Here is an 8,340-nt window from a genome sequence, read left to right on the forward strand (position 1 = left end):
AGCACAATCCCGTATGAAGTGATGACGAATGTCAATATGCTTAGTTTTACTGTGCTTCACGGGATTGTTAATTACTGAGATGGCGGCAGTGTTATCAATTAAAATAGGAGTGAGTAAGAAATTCAGACCATAGTCGCGCAATTGTTGCTGAATCCATAAAACCTGAGAGCAGCAGTTGGATGCTGCCATGTATTCAGCTTCGCAAGTTGAAATTGCGACTGATGTCTGTTTCTTGCACTGCCAGGAAACTAATCTTCCTCCAAGAAACTGACAGCCTCCTGTTGTTGACTTCCGACTCTGATTACAACCTCCATAATCAGAATCAGTATATGCCACCAGTTCAACGTCTCCTCCCTTTGGGTACCACAATCCTAGTTTCGGCTTGCCCTTGAGATACCGCAAAATCCTCTTCACACCTTTCATGTGAGATTCCTTTGGGTTTGCCTGAAAGCGAGCACAAAGACAAACAGAAAACATTATATCAGGCCTAGAAGCAGTTAAATACATTAAAGAACCTATTATCGCCCGATACAGAGTAGGGTCCACATCTGCGTCACCATCTGATTCAGCTCCCAATTTGTGATTGACGCAGATTGGAGTGTCATATGGAGAACTGTCCTCCATCTTGAATCTTTTCAGCACATCATGAACATACTTTGTTTGATGAATGAACATTCCATCTTTCTTCTGATCAACCTGCAATCCTAGAAAGAAAGTTAGTTCACCCATAGCACTCATCTCGAATCGTTTCTTCATGACAGCCTCAAAATCTTGACACATGGATACTCTTGATGCAGCAAAAATGATGTCATCCACGTAGACTTGAACCAGTAAGAAGTCACATCCTTCTCTCTTCACAAACAGCGTACTGTCGATCAAACCCCTTTCAAAACCATTTTCCAGCAAGTAGTCCGATAACGTTGAATACCAGGCACGAGGTGCCTGATGTAAACCATATAACGCCTTGCTCAACCTGTATACATGATCAGGAAAGTCTGGGTCAGGAAAACCCGGTGGTTGCTCAACATACACAACCTCGTCAACTTTCCCGTTAAGAAACGCACTCTTTACATCCAACTGAAACACCTTCATCTTTTTGAAAGCAGCAAACGCCAAAAACAATCGAATCGCTTCTAACCGGGCAACAGGAGCGAAAACCTCATTGTAGTCAATACCCTCTTGCTGATTAAAACCTTTAACAACCAGCCTCGCCTTATTTCTCACAATAATCCCCTTTTCATCTCTCTTGCACTTGAACACCCATTTCGTGCCTATAGCGTGCACATTCTTTGGTTTTTCGACCAAAGTCCAAACTTCCATTTTCCCGAACTGAGCCAACTCTTCTTGCATAGCTTCGACCCACGAGCTGTCCTTCAAAGCCATTTGATAATTTTTCGGTTCAATTTGGCTTATAAAGCAGGAGTACAAACATTCATTCATTATACCTGTTTCTTTTATGCTTGAATAAACACAGGTGTGCTCATTCAGGCTACTTCTGGTTTGTACACCCGAGGACACATCACCTATAACATTCTCTAAAGGGTGATCTTTGTGAATTCTCGTGGTCGGAACAGCACCGACATGTAAATTGTCTTCCAAGTTTGAAGAGATCTCATCTATGGTAGTTTCAGGCTGAGAGTGAAAAGGATTAATAAACTCATCTTCAGTTGAGGCCGCAGGGGTATCGATAGGGTTTGATGTGGAAGGCTGAGATTTTTCTGTCATCTGATGTTGCACTAGCTCCTCTTCCTCATCAAATATCATCTTCGTCACAACTCTTTCGTCTTCTTCAGCAATTTCCAAATTAGGTACGTTAAACGACTTAAACAGTTTAACATAGTCAAAAAGCTCAGCAGGTCCATTGCTTGGTTTTGGCGGTTGATAACTAGTAATGTCGGTGTTACAAACCACCTCCACCTTGCAAGTTGTCGTATTGAAGACCCGTCTGTTGGGAGTCCCAACAACATAACCGACTAGAATTCCCTCATCGGCTACTTCACCAAATTTCGAGTTAGTCTTCAAAATCGAACAAGGAGACCCAAAAGGTTCAAGACCACACAAGTTGGGCTTCCTTCCGTGCATAAGCTCGTAACAAGTTTTTCCAAGTCTCTTAACGGTTAACACCCGATTCAGAACATAGCAGGCTGTAGCAACTGCTTCAGCCCAGAACATCACAGGAAGCTTTGAGTCGGCCAGCATAGTTCTGGCTCCTTCAATCAACGTTCGGTTCTTCCTTTCAGCTACTCCGTTCTGTTGTGGAGTATACGGAGCGCTATATTGATGCTCAATACCCTTCTGAAGACAAAAGATTTCCATCTCAAAGTTCTTGAACTCTGTCCCATTGTCGCTTCTGATGAATTTAACTGATTTACTCATGACGTTCTCGACTTTTGTAATTAGATTCTTCACCATCTGAGTCGTCTCGTCTTTTGTTCTCAGAAAATATACCCACGAGTATCGTGAGTAATCATCAGTTATCACCAAGCAGTAAGAAGTACCGCCTAGACTTTGTACATTCACCGGACCGAAGAGATCCATATGAAGTAGTTCTAGAGTACCAGCAATTGAGTTGATCGTCTTGGTGAGATGGCTTTTCTTGTGTTGTTTTCCCTTCTTGCACGCTATGCATTTATCTTCAAAGTTAAAACTCTTTAAGGGAACACCCATCACAAGCCCATTTTTGACAATGAAGTTCATCTTACGAAGATGAATATGTCCCATTCTCCTGTGCCATAACTCTGATTCTGATTCGCTTGCCTTTGTCATTAAACAGGATTCTCTGGTGGCCATTTCAGTAGACCTCATATCCATCACGTATGTATTCGTTTCACGTGGAGCTTTCATTACTATCCATTCTTCTGGTATATGAAAACCAGGCTTCAATACAATTGCTTCATTCTTAGTGAAATGGACAGTATATTCTTTATCACAGATCTGCGACACACTCAGCAGATTGTGCTTTAATTCCTCCACAAAATTTACATTTTCAAGTGTCATTCTCCCATTCGACACTGTTCCTCTCCCAGTTATTCTTCCTCCGCTTTCACCAGCAAAACTAACTCTAGCTCCCTGAACAGGTTTTAAATCTTGCAACAAGTGTTTGTTGCCAGTCATGTGCCGGGAACAGCCGCTATCTACAATCCAAAGATTGTTGGCAGCCCTGTTCAACTGTTCCTGCACAATAAAACAATGAGTTAGAATCTTGGGACCCAAGACCAGTTGGTCTTGGATCGATACATCCCGTACCCTGGCTTTCTCAAGTTAGCGTCAGGATAATTTCTGTACGTCCTGTTAGGGAATCTCCCTGCAGATTGAGTGTAATGCCTTCCAAACCTTTGAGAATAGAAAGTGTTATTTCTTGTGGTTTGGTTGTAAAAATGAGGTTGGTTTTTATGAAAACTTGAATTCGTTACATTTTGGCAATTTTTAAAGTTTTCATTTTTAGCTGGAATAAAATGACGCTTATTCTCATTTTTATTTGGCTTCACATCTCTAAATCTCGGTTTCAAAGGACAATCTGCAACAAGATGTCCTAACCTGTTACATCTAAAGCAACATCTACTCTCCATTTTCTTGTCAAATGTTGGTTTGGATGTAGAGGTAGTATTACCAGCCGTTCGTCTCACATAAGGTGGGACGTACGGATTGAGTGGAGAACTCTTTTTAGAAACTTTATCATTATCTCCACTGGTGGGTAATTCTACCTTTTCTTTTGTCTGACCAGATTCGGACAACATATCCGAATCTGATGAGACTGGACTTGATACAGAAATATTCACACTAGAAACAGGCGAACTTGTTTCGCCACAGCTAACACTTGGTTTGACACTAGTAATTCTAATTGGGGTTGACTGAGCAATCTCAAAATCAACAGATTTCTGAACACTTGGATTATAAGTGTAATTATGGTTAAAGGGTGGTGGAACCTCGTGGTATCCGATTCCTGCCCTCTTTGCAGAGGTACTTGGATCACTCACAAGGTGATCAAGGATAGCCGAGGAGTTTCTGAACTGCTCAAGTTTGCGGTTCAGTTCCACCACCTTTACCTGGTGGTCAGCAATCTGTTTATCTCTATCAGCAATCAATTTTGTCTTTTCTTCCAAAACCTCATAACTAAGATCAATAATTTCTATTTTCTCAGCAAGTTTAGTTTTAAGACTTTTAATGTCTTTTTCACAAGCCTTTATCTTAACTTTATAACTGTTTTCTCTTGCTTTAATGAAATGGTGATCTTCTTTAACAGTTTTAAACTCAGCATCTAATTTGACATACTGATCAGTTATATTGGTTAGTTGCTCAGTCAAATTTTCACAATTAGCACAAATAATTTTGGGACATACCTTGGATCTACCATCCTGATCGTTCGCCATGAAAGCAGTTTCTTCTTCATTTGCTTTCTTCTCTCCATCAACCTTCTCAACTTCTACAGCTTCAGTCTCAGCCATGTGTGCTTGTTCACCCAAACCACTTGAGTGTTGGTTCCAGTTGTATTCTCCTGCCTCTCTAGTTAACATGGCATTGATCTCGCGGTTAATTCCAGAGTGTTGGTTAGGCCTAACTTGTCCCCGTTCAACTCTCTCATTCCTACATTCCCTAGCAAAGTGCCCGAACTGTTGACAATTGTAGCACCTTACTTTTGATTTGTCAAATCCAGGCCTACCACCAACAAACTTTCTTCCTGTTTTGTTCATAAAACGTTTTACCCGTCTCACGATCATTGCCATTTGCCATTGCAAATCCATTTCTTCCAAATCGTCAGCATCAATCTGGTCATAATCCTCATCAAGAACGGCAGGGTCCACAATCTTCCCCTGGATATAATTCTCGTATGAAGCAATAAATGAAGCGTAGACTGCAAACTGCTCTTCAGCAGATTTTACACTCATAGGCATCTTGGTGTAATTATTGCTTGTGGGACCAGCTGAATAACCACTTGTAGAGGATTGAGGCTTTGAAGCACTAGATCCTCCAGCAACAAAACATACGTCCCCATTTGAGTTCACAGAAACATTTCCTTCATGTGCAGAGTCAGAACCTGACTCCCCCTTCGAATAAAATGCAGCAGATTCAGGCCTTGAACTTGAGCCTGAGTTAACTTTAGCACCATACATACCAGGGTCTTGTATCTGGTCTGTGGGTGTCTCCTTTCGAACCATATTTAGCTCATACGTTCTGAGCTTGTTCACTGCAGTTTCTAAGTCACAGTTAGGAAAGTCTTTGTCTTCCCTCATTAACACGGTATACATTTCCCACTTCGGTGGGAGAGCATCTAGAAGCTTTTCAACGATCTCCTCCTCTCGATAGGCAATTGAATAGTTGCTAAGCTCTGTCATTAAGTGATAGTATCGGGTGATAATATCATCTAAGGATTCATTCTTCAAATATTTGAAGACGGAGAATTGGGTTTTTAAAAGTTTAATTTTTGAGGCACGTATACCCACGTTCCCCTCGAATCTGTTTTCCAGAGCATCCCAGAGCTCTCTTGCAGAAGTGTACTTTCGGAATGTATGAAGAACTTCTTGAGGTAGTGCCATAGTAATAGCAGCATGGGCCTTACTCTCAGCCTCATACATTTTCTTCTCCTCGTCATCCATCTTACTGTACTTCTTCACCACATCACGTCCTTCGTATTGCATGGTTGGAGGTACATATCCATCCTGCATGCACACCCACATCTTGGCGTCCTGATATTTGATATACTGGATGAACCTGTCCTTCCATGCCACGAAGTCCGTTCCCTTCATCAACCTCGGGGCCTTAGTGGCTGACCCCGCCTCTACCTCCATCTTGACTAAATCTGAGATGTTAATCGCGGACATCCTTGCGAAAACCTGAAAAACCTGACAAACACACAAAAAAAAAAAATATTAAAACAGCTCAGATGGCGAAGTTAAGAATAACTTCGCTGGAAGTTAACTTCGCTGAACAAGAACTTCGCTAGATCTTAAATTCGCTTGACTTGGCGAAGTTAAGAATAACTTCGCTTAGAATGAGCGAACTTAGGATGTAAGCGAAGTTGGGTGGTAAGCGAAGTTACGGATAACTTCGCTTTGGCGAACTTATGAGGTAAGCGAAGTTGTGGTTAACTTCGCTAATCCTTATATCTTCGCCGAAACCCTAATCTCCAGTGACGGCAACTTCGCCTGAATTCAGCAACTTCGCCCGATGAACGCGAAGAACAGTTCAGATCTGAAACTCGGATTTTAACGAGAATTTTGAAGGTTTAAAGGCTTAAACACACTGGTAGGTAGCTAGAATGAATAAACACACCAAAAACTCGTCCCGGTAACACCCGAAATGAAACGAAATCTACACCCGCGTGAAATCCCGAACCTCACAATCGAGCCGATGGCTCTGATACCAATTGTAGGTTCCTGAACGCGGATCGTACACGGGAAATCTCTAACAACGCAGGTGCGGAATCCCTGCGTATATAGGTACGAGTGTAGATATTGTAGAGATTGAATACACGAACAATGAACACGAGCTATAAGGTAAACACGTTATATTGAATAACTAAACACGTGACAGTAAGTCACTGTTACAGAGAACAAAACGAAACAAAGCGTAACCAAAAACCCTAACTCTCGTTCTCTTCTGTTTCGGCTGAAACAGTGTATTTAAACACGACAACTTCGCCACTGGCGAAGTTGTCAGTAACCTCGCTAAATCAGCAAGTTCGCCATAGCGAACTTGCTGATAACTTCGCTAGTTTACAAAACAAAACATAAACAAACCATTAACTATATTACAGACTCGATAACAAATACTAGACTATGAACTACTGACAAACATGTACCAACACTTACCATGTGCCCTTCTCATTTATCCAATGTCACATAAGCTAACCAACATCCAAACTTCTCTTTTGCAAGAGACCATTATCATGGGGGTCACACATCTCTCCTCACAAAACACCATTCTCCTCTCCTTTTTTAAGCCCTTAGCCAAGGGGTTTTTACACTCTCTCTCATCCATGTCATTAGCCACATCATCAAGAGCAACTAAGGGCCTCTTTTTTTTCCCTTGCATTGGAGATGGTCTTAGCAAGCGAGCCATGTGCAAATGCGCATCACACTTTAACCTTTTAGATTTAAGACCAACAACTTTTTGAAACGCAACACCTTTTATAAATAACTAGTCTATATACCCGTGTAACACACATGTTACAAAAATATTTATAAAACATATTAATAAATATAATCTATTATGCAACTACAATGTAATCATAACAATAACTATATTAAAAAATGTATAGAATAATCAATCAAAGATAAAAAATAAACCAAATTTCTCAATGAACCAGATGTTATGGTTCTACAATACATTAAAGATGAAAGTACGAAAACAATGTGTCTTCCCTTATTTTTGTACTTCTAGTTCTTGTTTTTTTGTATCACACCCCACTTTAGAGCCTAGGCGTGTGACCACAAGTTGGTACCTGTTTTGTAAATAAATCAGAGTTGCGGGTTTTATTTCAGCGAAAGTCTTTAATAAAATATTATTACTCTGAAAACTTATTAAAAAGTCGGGTTTAAATACCCGTCCATCGTTTACAATACATTTCTTTATAAAACATAACTCTTTTTATAATATTTTCAAATAAAATATCTGAGCCACCAGATAGCATCTAATGACTATAACTCCAATCTTCTATTCCTTCTTGCTTGTCTGTTCTAACTTTCTTGTTTCCCTGTAAAATGGGTGGGAAAATACGTCAGCACAAAGCTGGTGAATAACGCTGACTCTAAAATATCTTTTCAATACCTTTGTGAAACCAACAATAATACCTTTGTGACTACTCATTAGGCACCCAACTAAATTTGGTTCAAATTACCCTAAGTACCTTGTACAATTAATTATATACACAAATCATTTCTCATCAAGCTTCCGGAGACATGTTGATGATTTGCATGGCCTCGGGAAAATGCCGAGTCACCATGTATGAATGGATCCAGACACATGTATACTCTTAATCAGAGTGTCCGTTTCTTATTATTGTACACAAAGTTTTAAGGATTCGTAAATCCTATGCAAACATTCGGACTCATTATAAAAGGTTTGGGCGTATTCACCTTATCTGTTATAATCAGTTTCTGATACTAATTCTTGTTTTCCGATTCTTGTCTTCTTGTTTTGTTACCTCGGACCTATAGTACGAGAATAACTTTTTGTATAAATAACTAGATCAACGATCTACCTTTAGACCTTTAGTCTATTTCGTATAGCTTTAACCTTGATGAAAACATTTGGACCTTTAGTCCTTTTCTTTATTTACCATTTATATGCTACGTTTCTTCTTCAGGAAGAAAAACGTCTATTCTGAGTTTCTTCTTCAAG

Source organism: Bidens hawaiensis, unplaced genomic scaffold, assembly GCF_021521415.1.
Source record: "Bidens hawaiensis isolate Kalapana, Puna unplaced genomic scaffold, B.hawaiensis_p1.1 tig00011192_1, whole genome shotgun sequence".
NCBI lineage: Eukaryota > Viridiplantae > Streptophyta > Magnoliopsida > Asterales > Asteraceae > Bidens > Bidens hawaiensis.